A 16,338-nucleotide genomic window follows, 5' to 3' on the forward strand; every position below is an offset into this window, starting at 1 on the left:
TGGCCGACCTTGTACCTGGTGTGGTCAAGGGTGTGACCACTTCTCACCACCAGCCCAAAATTACTACGTGGCCTTTTGTTTACAAATGAGGAATATATGACCTTACATACTGAATACATGTAATGTTATATATCATATTTTTTTTTTATATGTGGTTTATAATGGACAGTATATTTAGTATGAATGCTTTTTTTGGGGGGTGGGGGAACTTTGTATATATTTCCGATTTCTGTAAAAAAGAACTATAATAATAATGTTCCTTTTTTTCATAGGAATAAATTTACAAATCATACAGAGTCGAACGTAAAGAACATATTATAGTTTGGTCATTTTCTTTCGGTCAAAGTGGTCCAAATATAATTTCTTAATTATCAATAAAGATTTCATTCATCTTAGAGGTGTAAATCATACAGGTCTAATAATTTGGAATTATTTATTCTAATAAAAATAATAATAATAATAATAATAATAATAATAATAATAATAATAATAATAATAATAATAATAATAATAATAATAATAATAATAATAATAATGTTTTTAACAAAATAACATGCGAAAAAACGTATTTATTTCTTATAATAAAAATAGACAAAATTCATATTGCAGGATTCATACAAGAATTAAGTATATTTCTTTTTGTAATCATTTTTTGGCCAAGTAATTCATGCCTCTCTTCATCAAACTCTTTCCAGTTATTTTCATCGGCCCAATTTCGTCATTTGATGATAAAAGAATTGTTTTCATCAGGTCCGATTCAGAAGTCAGTCCTAAAATGTATTCTAAGATTTCCTCTTCGTTTTCAAGAAACTTCCGGTGTCGGAGAGACATGATTAACTGAGCAATGCGTTCGATACTAATCAATTACAACTCAGCGAAACAATTATTCTGCCCTGTGTATGATCATCTGAGTGTTTGGGTACCTGGGTTTATAGGGGTATGGTATGGGATTAGCGGCTTATAGCGACAGAGAGGATTGTCAACCCTGAATAACGCGAAACAAACAGCAAATTTGGCTGGTTTCCCCACGTTTTTGCGCCGAATAACATCGTGATATCTGCTGTTCATTTAGCCAGTTTTTCTAAGAAGAAAATTGACACATAAAACAGGTTTTTTGTTCACAAAAATAACATTTCTTGAAAGATATAAAACCAAGTTTTATTCTGGGATTCTTACAATAAGGAAACATTATTAGTTTGCCTCCTAAAGCAATTATAATACGTGCCGGCTGGGAGCCGGGCTTCGGTCGGAACCTACCATTCGGGAAAGCCGGCTGGGAGCCGGGCTTCGAGCGCTTAGGGTTAATATCTGCCTTTTCTTCACTGTCATTAGTCACAGGGCTTAAGAAAGGTATTACTGAAGTAACATGCCGTCTTACAGTTTCACGAGAAGCTCCCTTAAACATAGCTACCAAGCCAAAAAGTAAATGAGTATCATCATGCAGGCTAGGGAGAAATTTCAAATTTGCAATTAATTTCTCAGTGTTTCCTATTAACATAATACCAAATTTTGTTTCATAGTACACACACTGACCACTATAACCAAAACTAACCTTCTTTTCCATGAGACAATGAGCTGAATTTGCACCCAGGACAAACTGAATGTTTGATATGTCTTCTCTAGCCTCATCAAGAAACTCATCTGAAAGCTTATAACCATAATTTCTAAAACTTTCAACAACTTTACCAAGGCCGGGTAAATTCAAATTCATATCAATACCTGGGACACAAATAGCTTCTATATAATGCGCTGTCTCCCCAATCTTAACAGAAATTTGAACTATCTTTGTACGATAGCATTTTGCTCCATTAAACCCATTGACAACTAGGTTAAAATTATCTTTAACAACTTTGAAACACTGACTTTCTAAAGCACACTCAGAAATGAAATTAGCTTGGCTACCTGAATCCTTCAATCCTCTTATTTTACTAGGGCCCAACGTACAAGAAAATGTGGGTAAAATCGAATATATGCCCCCATTACTCTGAAAGGAACTACCTGGACAAACTAACCCATTCTGTGTTCTATTTTGAACATCTTTTGATTTACTTTTCTCGTTTTGCTTAGGGTTAGGAACTGCTTTTTTAGGATTATGTACCAAATCTCTGACATCAGAACTTTCATGATTATCTGACAAGCAAAGAAAGGAGAAATGCCATCCTTGACTAAATTTCGATCAGATAGTAAACAAACCTACTAGAGTTACTCCTACATCAGCGTCTTTAATTGATCTCGTAATAACAAATGCTAAACTTATGATAACAAAAAAATTGATATTATACCAAGCTTGGTGGCAGACCACGAGACAATCTTAACTCATCTGAATATTCGTAAGCCAAAAAAGAAACCTGTTTTAAAAACTTTTAGATGTTTGCGAAATTATTCTCCAGACTTTCTTTGTAACCTCCTCATGAATAACGTAAATATATTAAATGGTATTTTAAATACTGACAATGTAAACAACCAAGTTGGAACTTTAAACGACGTCTTTACAGCTTGTCTAAACATTTGTGCTCCGGTTGTAACGAAAGAAATCGTTCGTCCCCCTGCGCCCTGGATAACAGATGAAATAAAGCGAGACATGAAAGAAAGAGACAGACTGAAAAGTGAGTTAAAAAATCAAACTTTTAACATCCTTCTGAGAGAAAAACATAAAGACCTGAAGAAGAGAGTAAATTCAAAGTTAGCGGCAAGCCGTAAGCAGTTTTACAAAAGCGAATATCTGAAAGCTAAAGGCAATGTCTCTGCTACATGGAAAATAACAAAAAATATGATATTTAATGGTCAACAAACAGAGAAGAGCTCTATGCTATTGCCAGCAGTAACTGATGTACACTCTAAGGCTGAAAAATTCAATGATTTTTTTGCTGAGGTCGGGAAAATAACTTTCGAAAAAACCCAAGAGGAAATTAGGAAATATAATATCTCTACTGAAACAGTACGTAATATTCCAGTTAGAGAATTAGATAGTTTTAAGCCTACTCCTGTTGATTGTAATACTGTCATATTAATTATAAAAAATCTTAAAAACACAAATGCTTTTGGATCTGACGGGATTAGCTTGCGTTTCATTAGGGATGGGTTATATATTATTGCATTTTACCTTACAGTTATAATTAACACATCCATAGCCACTAAACAGTATCCGGACTTATGGAAAAATCCCCACGTAATTCCTGTTTTTAAGAGTGGTGATATGGAAAACGTCTCCAATTATCGTCCTATATCTTTGCTACCGGTATTGTCAAAAGTTCTGGAAAAAATAATTGCTATTCAATTAACTGATTTTTTAGAGACAAATGGTCTAATCTCACAAAGTCAACACAGCTTTAGGCCAAAATTATCAACTGAAACGGCTCTATTAAAAGTATCAGATAAGATTTATAATAACATGGATAATAAGAAAGTCTCACTACTCCTTTTACTTGACCTCTCAAAAGCCTTCGATAGCGTGAACCATAATATATTATTTGATAAATGTACATCACTAAGTATAGATCCACTTTGGTTTATGAATTACCTACATAACAGATCCCAGTCAGTTAGAATGGGTCAAACTGTGTCGTCCCAAAAATCTGTAGAGTTTGGTGTGCCCCAGGGCTCTATTCTTGGCCCAATACTCTTTGCAATTTATGTCAATGATCTGGTCAAATCACTACCCGGCTGTTTTGTCATCCAATATGCCGACGACACCCGGATCTTAATTGAAGGAAATGTAAGTGAAATAGACGAACTAATTCATAGGGCAAAATGCATACTAAAGAAGGCCAAATACTACTTCTTAACTAATGGTTTGCTTCTTAATGAGAAAAAAACACAATTCATTTTTATAGGTTCCCGACAATATATATCAGAAATTGGAGATAATGTACAAATAGATTTTAATGGAAATATGATTAAACCCATGAAAGCTGTAAAAAATCTAGGGGTTTATTTTGACAGATATATGACGTTTGAAACTCATATAGATGAAATTTATAAGAAAGTGATGGGCACTTTAATTTATTTAAATTGAGTAAAAGACTCATTTGATTCCTCTACGCGTAAAATAGTTGTTCAGTCGCTGGCTATGAGTATAATCAACTACTGTTTAAGAATTTGGGGAGTAACTGGCTCTACACAAATGAAAAGGGTTCAAAAACTTCAAAACTTTGCCGCCCGAGTGGCTGTTGGTAATGTAAAAAAACATGACCACATATCCCCTTACCTCAAAAAATTAGAATGGTTAAAGATAAAAGACAAATATACCATAGATGTCTGTAATTTGGTATTTAAAACAATACGTAAAATAACTCCTGAATGGTTATACGATTTTCCAACAGTACACGCAGTTAGGCTAATGGGGTTTCTACTCGACAGCAGGAAAATCTATATGTAGAAAGGGCGAAAACAGAGATAGGCTCCCGCCAGTTTAGAGTTCGAGGCCCAGCATTATACAATAAAGTACCTGGCACAATTAAACAAAAATCCTCTCTCGCTGCTTTTAATGTAAACTTGAAGAAACTAATTTTAAATGGTCCCGATTAATGTAAGAATGTTATGCTTAATTGGCTTATTAAAAGTGCTTTTGATGGCACTTCTGTACTTCTATAGATGTTGGAATTAGTTTTAGATAATATTTATGGATAAGATGGCTTTTATTTACAAATTAAGATTTCCTTATAATCTAGTATGCATATTTGATTACTATGTGTTATTTTAATATGATTTGTACATGACTTGTTTTTAACACAACTTATGTGGTCTATGACAATGTATTTCATTATTCGGCAAGAGTAATTTTTACTCACTATATTCTAAGTAAATACTTTCTGATTTCATGATATTCTTTTATTACTGATGAATTATTTCAATTACAAAGTTTTAGCCGATTTGCTGATTCTTATAACAACTTTTGTATGTCTAAAATAACAAATATTTGAACTATTTGTAAGATGACTTTACTAATTGTAGCCTTATATTTTATGAATACCCAATGTAAATATTGGAAATAAAGAATTATTATTATTATTATTATTATATACACTTTCTGGAAAATCTAAAATGGCACGAGCTATCCAAATGCTCGATTCTTGCACATTTAGTGCAACCATTCAAAATACTCAACCTAGCTATCTTTTCCTTAGCAGTAGCAAAATTAGGGCACTTATGGATTAGATGGTCACCATTAACCTTATCACTACAAAGTGTGCAGGAAGTAAAAGGATTGGAGCTTTTAACATTAACCTCTGCTGCTAAGTTTGAACTTTCACTCATTCCTCGTTTATCTTGATGCCTTTCAGCAGAAGGCTGTTTACTTTTACTTAATTTACAAATTTTAGTTGCATTCTCATACCGTTCATTGGCTTCAAAAAAGTTATCAACAATTTCATTGGTAGTGGGCTTTGATTTGTTAGTAATTTGCATCAATTGATTTCTGAAAGTTTCGTTCATTCCTCTTAGGAAAAAGTACTGCAAAACATCATCAATATCCATTTTTAAAGTCTTAACAGCTTCCTGTAATTTTTTAATATTACTAATATACTGAAATGGTTCTGAATCATATCCTAACTTCAGCCCTCGAAGTTGTTTCATCACATTAAACTTTTGAGTTGGAACAGAGGCAAACGCTGTTTTTAAGAGTTCGTTTGCATGGGAATAACCTAGTTTGTCTGCTTCTAAAGAGTCTATCAAAAGTAAAGCCTTGCTAGAAACCTGCTGTTTAAGTAACAACAACCTATCATAATCTGTTTAAGAAAACTTTCCAGTAGTTTCCTCAAAATGCTGTAAGAATAATTCCAAACTTTCATCATCAGAGCTCTTAAATTTAGGCAAAGGTGCTACTGGACTTTTAATAAGACTAAGAGGAGTTTCATTCAGATTTTCAATTGTGCTTCGATTAACATTAACCTCTAAGAGCAGCAACATTTCAGAAATTTTATCTTCATATTCCTGACTAGAGCTAAATTCAATTTCCATTTCATTTTCGTCTTCGCTCTCTGACCACTTCAAAGATATGACTTGCTATCAAGCCCTTTAAGTTCTTCCTTAAAATTCTTAAGTTTTTCAACAAGATTTAACTTCTTTGAGCTATTATACTGAGAAAATTTGTGCCTTCCATTAAATTGTCTAGTGACTTGAGAGCGGATGTACTTCCGACTCATAACAAGAAGCTTAATGTCTGTCATGATTATAGAAAATCGAAAGTTAATTCTAAACGTCAATGCAGCCTAACAACAAGAGAAATTTTGAAATAATTATAGTAGTCAGTACACTGATCAATAATAACAATAGTTCAAATAAAAGCCATCACTCCTACAATGCTAATCAAGTGCCACCAGTATTGAGACAGCATTCAGAGCCCCACGTTGGGCACCATTTCAAAAAAAAGAAAAAAAAAATTAAATTTTTTTATAACAAGAGCAGCGAGAGCAGAGTAACAATAACTTTATTGTCAATATTGGATAAAGAAACTTTAAAATTAAAAATATTAGATTCTTTATTTATATTGAATAAATATTAAATATGGCAAAGCAATGGAACTCCGATGGCTGAAGTGGAATCCTCAATCACTAGTGACTGCATGTGGTAGAACCTACTCAACTCTTCCCTGTTTTTGAAAACTATTGATTCTGCAAACCACGAAAAATATTCCATCAAAAACCTAACGTAACATTTATCTAAAGTCCCTTTATAAGCAATAATGAATGGTATACATTATATCAATATCAAATGCAATTATGCCAGTATAACATTACATATAACTGAACTAGGTACCTAAATAAATTTGCCAAGACCAGGATATGGCCAATATGGCTGATCCACCTCCTCACTCTTCCCTCATTACCAGTAGGTGAAATTTTTTTCCCAAGGATGATGGAATCAGGAACTACAAATATTTAAATACAGCCAGCAGAGCCATCTATGGACTGCGCATATTATGCTTGAAACTTCCAGTATTTCTTTTTGATTCTGCTTTGTATGGCAAAAGGGGGGTTTCAAGGATGAAACAACTATGAAATTAGATAAATATATATATATATATATATATATATATATATATATATATATATATATATATATATATATATATATACACAATTTTATAAATTTTCTACAGAATTAGTATATAAAATAATTTTTCAAAACACGAAAAAAAATCCAGAATCACATGAAATGTTTACTTTGTGTTCACCATCAAATTTAAATGGTCAATATGTATGGAATTTATCTTCCATTATCAATTTATTCTAAATACTAAGTTCATCAACAACAACAATGGAAAATAAAGTCTTTTTTCATAAAATATATACAAAAAAAGGAACAAAAAAATATGTATTTGGACGAAGATCATTTGTAATTATTTCTTATTCATCCTCTTCATGAGTTAAATTATTGGTTACTATAGTATCAACCAAGTGTGAAAATAATTCTTTAAAATAATTTACATATCTGAAACAAGAATAATAATTACAAAATTTCTTTAATTTACCCAAGCGAAAATTAGGTGATACTGTAGTAAAATGAAATCAAGGACGTAAACAGTATTTACAATAATAATGACGATAATTATAAATTATATACACAAATATATTGAATTTTTTTTCTTCTTATGGACCAAAACGCTTAAATATTGGTAAAGATTCAATGAGTCTCATGTGAAAATAATCTGTGAATTTGTGCCTCCCACTACTAACCCAGCTTGGTTCGATTGTATAATGCATACACTCTTTACATACAACATTCCACGTTTTTGTAAAAAAAAAAATATCCAGTATAAGCAATTACATTATCAGATTTTTCTTTTAGTTTATAATTTTTTTTTTACAAAATCGTAGGGTATTAGTTCTGGAATATTGCTGATATTGCCATTATTTCTAATAATATTTTCTCGCAGTTTAGAATAAACTCTCCATCGAATAATAGCATCAATGGCAAATAATAATACGTAGGGGAAAGGCAAAGAATTATCTTTTAAATCTATATCAATAATCTTATCATTATCAATAAATTCTTTCCGAGTTCTGGAGCCTAAAGCAAATTTTTTAAACATATGAAAAAGCCAAAATGCACGATATAATAATCTTATTTTCAAATGGTTGTCGTCTCGATATAACACGTGAAAAAAATCCACAATCACTAGAAATATCTACATTCCGTTGGCCATTAAAACTTAATGGCCATAATTTATCATTAGGATTAGGATTAGTATTCATTTCGAATTTACTACTACTACTACTACACCCAAAACATCAAATTGTAACAGTGAATCGTGATGTTATATTATATTTATATTATTATCATCAGTATTATTATTGTACTATAAAACCATAATTATAATACAAATTCTTATCAATTAATAATTCTATGAAATGATTATCAAGTATGGAAATATTTTTGAAAATAGTTTAAGCTAAATATAAATTTCCTTTTCTGTATCTCCACCAGAAAATAATGAATCATCGTTGGTGTAATTATTAATGGTATAGTCTTCTTCATTCATGAAATTCTATATCAGTACTTTGTGATTCGTTCCTCATTATATTAATCATTATCACGAAAATATATGCAAAAGAGGAAAAAAAATTGTGTATTTGGAACACGATCATTTGTAATTATTTCTTATTCGTCCTCTTTATGAGTGGAATTATTGGTTACTATAGTATCAACCAAGTTTGAATAAAATTTTTCAAAGTAATGTCTATATCTGAAACAAGAATAATAATTACAAAACTTCTTTAATTTACCCAAGCGAAAATGAGCTGATATTGTAGTAAAATGAAAACAATGACATAAACAGTATTTACAATAATAATGACGATAATTATTAATTATATACACAAATATATTGAATTTTTTTTCTTCTTCTGGGCCAAAACGCCTAAATATTGGTAAAGATTCAATGTTTCTCATGTGAAAATAATTTGTGCATTTGTGCCTCCCACTACTAACCCAGCTTGGTTCAATTGTATAATGCATACTCTCCTAACATACAACATTCCACGTTCTTGTACAAAAATATCCAGTATAAACAATTACTTTATCAGGTTTTTCTTTTAGTTTATAAAGTTTTTTCACAAAATCGTAGGGTATTAGTTCTGGGATATTGCTGATATTGCCATTATTTCTAATAATATTTTCTTGCAGGTGAAAATTTTTTCCCAAGGATGATGGAATCAGGAACTGCAAATATTAAAATACAGCCAGCAGAGCCATCTATGGACAGAGCATATTATCCTTGAAACTCCCAGTATTACTTTTTACACGATATAATAATCTTATTTTCAAATGGTTGTCGTCTCGATATAACACGTGAAAATAAAATCCTCAATCACTAGAAATATCTACATTCCGTTGGCCATTAAAACTTAATGGCCATAATATATCATTAGGATTAGGATTAGTATTCATTTCGAATTTACTACTACTACTACTACACCCAAAACATCAAATTGTAAAGGTGAATCGTAATGTTATATTATATTTATATTATTATCATCAGTATCAAGTATGGAAATACTTTTGAAAATAGTTTAAACTAAATATAAATTAGATTTTCTGTATCTTCACCAAAAAATAATAACCCATCGTTGGTGTAATTATTAATGGTATAGTCTTCTTCATTCATAAATTCTATATCATTATTAATATTTTTATTATCATCATCATCATCATATATTATATTTATGTTATCATCATAATAATAATTTTCTTTCTCTGGTTCACGAAGAGTAAAACACTCGTCTTTTACTTTACTTAGCGCTGCTAAATTTCCAATTCTTTTCCTTTTTCTATTTCTTTGTATTTCTTTAACAATATTTCCATACTTGAGTCCACCGAATAATAATTTGATGGGTTTGTCAGACAGAGAATAATTTTCGTCAGTCACTATCTTTTCAGTGCCTTCTGTAATGTAATTTTTAAATTTTTCTAAAATCAATTGAATGTGGCTCTTTTCGGAATTCAGGCTATTTCCTTGATTTAAATAATGTTTATTAAGTAACCTAATGGATCTATGTCCCAATAAGCGTGCAGTCATATTTGCGGCGATATATGGATTTTTGTTTATCGAACATAATAAAGTTAATGTTCACGTTGACCAATCTGGTCTTAAAGAATGTAACCCCGCCCCCTTTATGTTATTCTCTTCTTCTTCTTCTTCTTCTTCTTCTTCTTCTTCTTCTTCTTCTTCTTCTTCTTCTTCTTCTTCTTCTTCTTCTTCTTCTTCTTCTTCTTCTTCTTCTTCGTCATCATTAATATTGTTATTATCTTCGTCAGAGTTATCTTGGTCTCGTTCAACAAATAATTTATCGACTGCCCACTGCAAACATTTACGAAATGCCTTTCTACATGCTGGATAATTTGAACCTGCAAATATTTTTGTGTCTAGAAAATCTTTAGATTCTTTATTTGGATTATTTATTAGCAACTTTTTAATCTTCAATGCCAAATATGGAATTAAATGTTTTTTGTTATATAAAGTTGGAGCACCTTGGAATAAAACAACATTTCTCAATTGACGTCCTTTTCCTTTTCTAACTGGTATGATAATCATATCTTTTGAATATCCTTGTGCTATATCTCTAAATGTTAAAGAATCCGCTTCTGCTGATCTTAATCCAGAATAATATATTAAAAAAGCTTTATGTACGTGATCTCTATTGGGACAAGTTTTATATAATCTTAACATACACAAAGCAATTTCTCCATGCGTAAATTGGGGTTTATTGGAAATAGTGCTGTTGCATACTTTATACTTATTTTTTCCCCATAAAAATTTGGGTTTTGGTTTTGCCATTTCTTAGCCCGTTGTTGGGACGATAATATTTTTATTAAGAACGCGAATTTCAGTTGCTATAGTTTGGTACTGTTTTATTCCATTATTCAAATGATCATCAACATATTTTTCAATCATTTCTGGTGATATTAGAGATTCTTTTCCATAATGATGTAATCTTTAGCGACAGAACTTTAAAATTATTGATTTGTAATTTTTTAAACTATCTTCTCTCAATATTTTTCTCGGTCTGGTAATTGGCATTCCAATATGAATACGCCCAGTTCTTGGATTAAAATTATTCATTGCATATGGTTTGTTATAATTTTCGCAGATTTGTTTAACATTAGACGCATTTAGATAAATTGATAAATTATTTAAAAATTTAATATCCCCCCAAAACATGGCGTAATATAAGTTTCATTTTCACCAATATTATCATTGTTAATTTTTCCTTTCTTTTTTAATATTGGGAAATAATATTTGATATAATAATAATAATTTTATCTTTTGTCTATAGTGAATATTTAAATATAATTTAAAAATTAAGAATTTCTTGATATATATGAAATATGCACACACTTGAAATGTTACTTTAGTTCAACGTATAAGCAAACAAGTTAGCCTACCGACAAAACAAATAATAAAAAAAAACAGAAAAGGAGATTATTCAATTTATCACACAAAAAAAAATGGAATTATAAAAAACCATAATAACTTGTGTTCCGCTTTGTTTTCAGTCATTGCTAAAATAGAAAAAGGATCTAAGAAAGGAAATGTTGGTATCGGTGTTCATGGTATCATTAAAACTCTAGCGCCAATGTTAATTGGTGCTGATGGTATTACTGCCCAATATATTAATAATCTGAAGTTATTAGATGCTATTAACCAACAACCACCAGCAGAATCTAAAGTTAAAGTTGCAGTGGGAGTATATGCGAGAGGGGAAAAATTAGGCATACCATTATCAAGATAATTATATAACAACAAGCCTATCAGATTCATCAAAAGCCATACACCGCATCAATATTTTTTTTTTTTAAAAACCCACATGAATAATGTTATGGATCCAAAAATAGGAAATGATGTAAAACTTTTTATTTCGGGCGTTACAAAATTGGATGATAATTGGAAAGACCATTTTGAAGAATATGGACGGGGAGAGTTTTCCATAAACCAAAATAAAAAAATTACCGTAAGCGTAATTGGCAGGGATTATTCAAAGTTGCCTAAAAGTACCATTTCTTATGAAGTTGGAGCTGATATATATCAAATGCATTTTAATAATGGTGAATATTTAGTTGTTGCTATTCCGAAAAATATTGCTTCATTTGATGAACTAATGAAATTAAACGAAAAAATCGATTGGGGATCATTACATCATACTTTAAAAGAAAAAATTTCTACTAAATTAATTCTACCAACATTCAAAGTAAAATATAACTCTATGAATTTAAAAGAAACACTTCAGTTGGCTGGCCCAGAAGCAACGTGGAATCTATCATGTTTATTTGATGAAGACCGAGACATTTCAAACATTTTAAAAAACAAAGATTTTAAATGTCAAAATATCCTGTTAACTACGAGCTATGAAATAACAGTAAATGTCCGTGGAGTTTCAAGTTCTTCTGTTTCTGCTGTAATTTGTTATGATTCTGTTAACAATGCAATTATAACCGAGATAAATAGGCCCTTTTTATATGGTATTTAAAAAAAAATGGAATGGTGATTGATATGGGCGTTATAATGAATCCAGAATAATCATAAAGATTATAATAATAAAGCTTTTTATAATAATTATATATTAATGTCTATTTTATTATTATATTTAAGAAGTATATATATCAAGTGTCTTAAATTTTCTCATTAAATACATTTAATATGGAAATGACAGGTCCTTGTTTATCTTATAAGAAATTGGGTAATGATAATAAAATAAGAAAATTTAAGGCTAGATTCCTAAAAATTCCCATAAATTATGTATCTATTGATATGAAAGTATACCCCCCGAGTATTTTACCCGTTCATATTATAACATCAAATCCAATGAATCATTGGAATATTTTCCCAGAACTCTCGAAACACCAATCATTTTACAAAAATATGCCTACTAAATTTAAAATTGAATTTATAAAAATTTTACTTAATAAACTAAACAGAAAATTTGAAATTGTTAATGATAAATATATATATATATATATATATATATATATATATATATATATATATATATATATATATATATATATATATATATATATATATATATATATGATTATGGGAATAATAGTAATGATAATGATATAATTTATGAAAACAATAAAAAATTTTATATCAAACAAATATCAAATGAGGAAAAAAACTTATTCACTGTATTATAAGGGACATCTTTTTATTATCTGGTTATAAAAATAAATATCACCAAATATTTCTGTTATATTCTTATCCTAGTTTTTTAAAGTTTTGTTATTTACACGCCAATCAAATACAGAAACATACTTTTGAATTACGATTTGAATGTACTTTGTAAAAGTGTTTTTGAACAGTCTCCGCTAAGTTGACCGTCCATTAGTGGCCTCTCTAATTTAACATTTTTGTAAGAAGATAAAACTTTATTTTTCTGTTGTCTAGTGCCTCTAATTTCACATTCAACTTTTCCAATTTGTTCATTATCATTATTTGGATTAGTTAAGATTATAGGATTCATTTTTATTTTATTTGTTGAACCTTTAGGGCGACCGGGTTTGCGGTTATTGGGCGAAGAAACCGACGACCTTCTTTGCATTGGTGTTCTTTGTTTATTTTTACTCGTACTTGCCTTTCTGCTTTTTGTGCCCTCCTGACCACTGGTACTTTTTCTTCTAGTTCTATTTCTTTCGTTTTTATCATTACTACTTGTACTTATCTTTCTATTTTTTTTATTTTTGCTGATACTGCCCCTTCTTTTCATGTCCCTTAATGGGTTACTGGATGTATTAGAATTTCTGCGCTTTCGAATATTACATTCGCTACAATATTTTTTGTTTTTCGTTTTCTCTGTGGGTTGTTGGTACAAGTTGGGTAATACCATTTGATTATTATTATTATTAGTCAAAGGTGTTGGAAAATTTGCTGGTGGTGGTGGTGGTGATGATGATGAAGATGATATTGGTAGCAGAGACTGCTGAAAACTATTATTATTGTTATTATTTCCAGTATATGGGAGCATATCGGTACCCGGTGGCTGATAAGGGACTAAATGTAATTGTTGTTGTTGTTGTTGTTGATGTTGTTGTTGTTGTGGGTAATTTGGATTTGTATCATGTGGATAGGGATTATTAAGAATTGCTGGCTGTGGTGGTGAAAATAAATTAGAATTCAAATCATTATTATTATTATTATTATTGTTTCCAGTATATGGGACTATATCAGTACCCGGTGGCTGATAAGGGACTAAATGTAATTGTTGTTGTTGTTGTTGTTGTTGTTGTGGGTAATTTGGATTTGTATCATGTGGATAGGGACTATTAAGAATTGCTGGCTGTGGTAGTGGTGGTCCTGGAGAAAATGGAATATAATTATTAAAATCAATATTATTGTTGTGCATTTCTACTGGTACCTGAAAAAAAACTTGGGTTGGTAATTCTATTTGTAATTTTCTTTAAATTTTCCATGAAGTTCATATTTTCTAGATATCTATATTTGTATTAGTATTGATTTTTTCATCTTGAATATAAGATTCTACATTTTAATATATATGAATATGTAAAAATAAGATTTTTTTTAATATCAAAATGAAATTGATATGTTGGCTAAATTCAATCAATAATTAGAAAAGATGCAATGTTTTCATTGGTTAAATGAGAAATGGTGATATTGCCAAATAAAAATGATGCTTATAACAGTTTTATACTTAATAAAAACCAAGACCAGTTTTGGATAATTGGAGGATATAACGATACTCACAACGATGAAACATATTTTTATATTTTATGCCCGACTTGTTATGAAATACAAGAAAAAACTATTTCAAAGCCCTAACTAAAAACCAGAATTGAACAAATAAAGGAATCAGAACTGAAGGAGAATCCTTATTTAGATATTAACAAATATCAAAATTTTATTAAGGATATAACTGAAAATAGTAAAAATAATTCATATATGAATGTGAGTTATAAAATAGACAACGGTATCCTAGAGTTGAATGAAGATATAATAAGTGAAGTCTAGAAACTTTCAACAAATATTATGCAAAATATTCATGACCACAAAAAAACAAAAACTATAGAGTATAATATTCATGAAAATATTTATGACATTGAGCAAACCATTTTGAGTTTTGAGGATATTATGAATGGAAATATTTGTGTTGTATGGTTAATGGGAATATATACAAAATTCAATAAATTGAATGACGAGGATAGTATATACCTCATAAAAATTCCATCTCAGAAAGAAATTCAAGAGAAAAAAGTAATAGATTATCTTCCTTCCAGAAATACTTTATTTCGGGTCAGAGAAACAGAAATTCTCAAATTTATCAAAGAACGTGGATGTGGTTTTCCAAATGTATATGAAATTGAGAACCATCGAGATCGAGATCCTATTATACGATGTCTTAGCGGTTGTATGGATCCAATTGATGTATATTTACTTCAGTCTAATGTAATAAAATATTGGGAAAATGCTATACAAAACATTAATCTATTCGATACAATTTGGATATTCTTAATAAAAAAAAAGGAAAGGTTTGTTATAATGATGTTTGTTATTGTATAATTCCATCAGAACAAGAAATAAATGAAGGGCAAATAGATTCATTTAATATACATAACCGCATTCGAATTATTATTGGAGATTTTATGAATTCTTCACCTCCTATGGAAATAAAAACTGAAAATCTTTCGGTCTATAAATTTCTGATAAATAATGATAGTGATATCATAGAATTAGGAACAAAAAATAATACCCTTCGCCCAAAGACGCTTTTAACCTCTATAAGAAAATCAATATTTACAGATTTATTTGATTTGTATGATAAAAAACAGGTCCCTGAAAGAATTTGCCTAGCCAATGATAATCAGATTTGTTTGTTAAATAAAGACGAAAATATATCTAATTGTGCCTATGTATGTACAAAAATAACAAAAAAGGAATTACAAAACAAAGCCATTGAAAAACCATTGCTATCAAATGATAAATTGTTCATAGTAAAAAGTAACATTTTAAATATATGTTTAGATAATTCAAATCCCTTTGACCATGGAACTAATGGGTTAAGTGTGAATATGTATAATATTTCAAATGATTTAAAAACATTGGTGAAAAATAATGCTATAATTATAAAACAATTAGATGATTATAAAGAAAAAAAATTAGCACAAGGAAATGGAAACCAGCCAAGAAACTTTTAAACAAATTTTATTACAAGATTATCAAAATAGTTTGACTTCATTTCATAATACCAATGCTCTTCAGAAGCGTAGACGGGAAAGTGAAACATTTGAAACCAATAAAAAACTACGATACATATAAAGATTGGTTAACTTATATATCATTGTCTTACAACAACCAATAATTATTTTTGTATTATTATTTAAAAT

Source organism: Palaemon carinicauda, chromosome 35 (assembly GCF_036898095.1).
Source record: "Palaemon carinicauda isolate YSFRI2023 chromosome 35, ASM3689809v2, whole genome shotgun sequence".
In the NCBI taxonomy this organism is placed as follows: domain Eukaryota; kingdom Metazoa; phylum Arthropoda; class Malacostraca; order Decapoda; family Palaemonidae; genus Palaemon; species Palaemon carinicauda.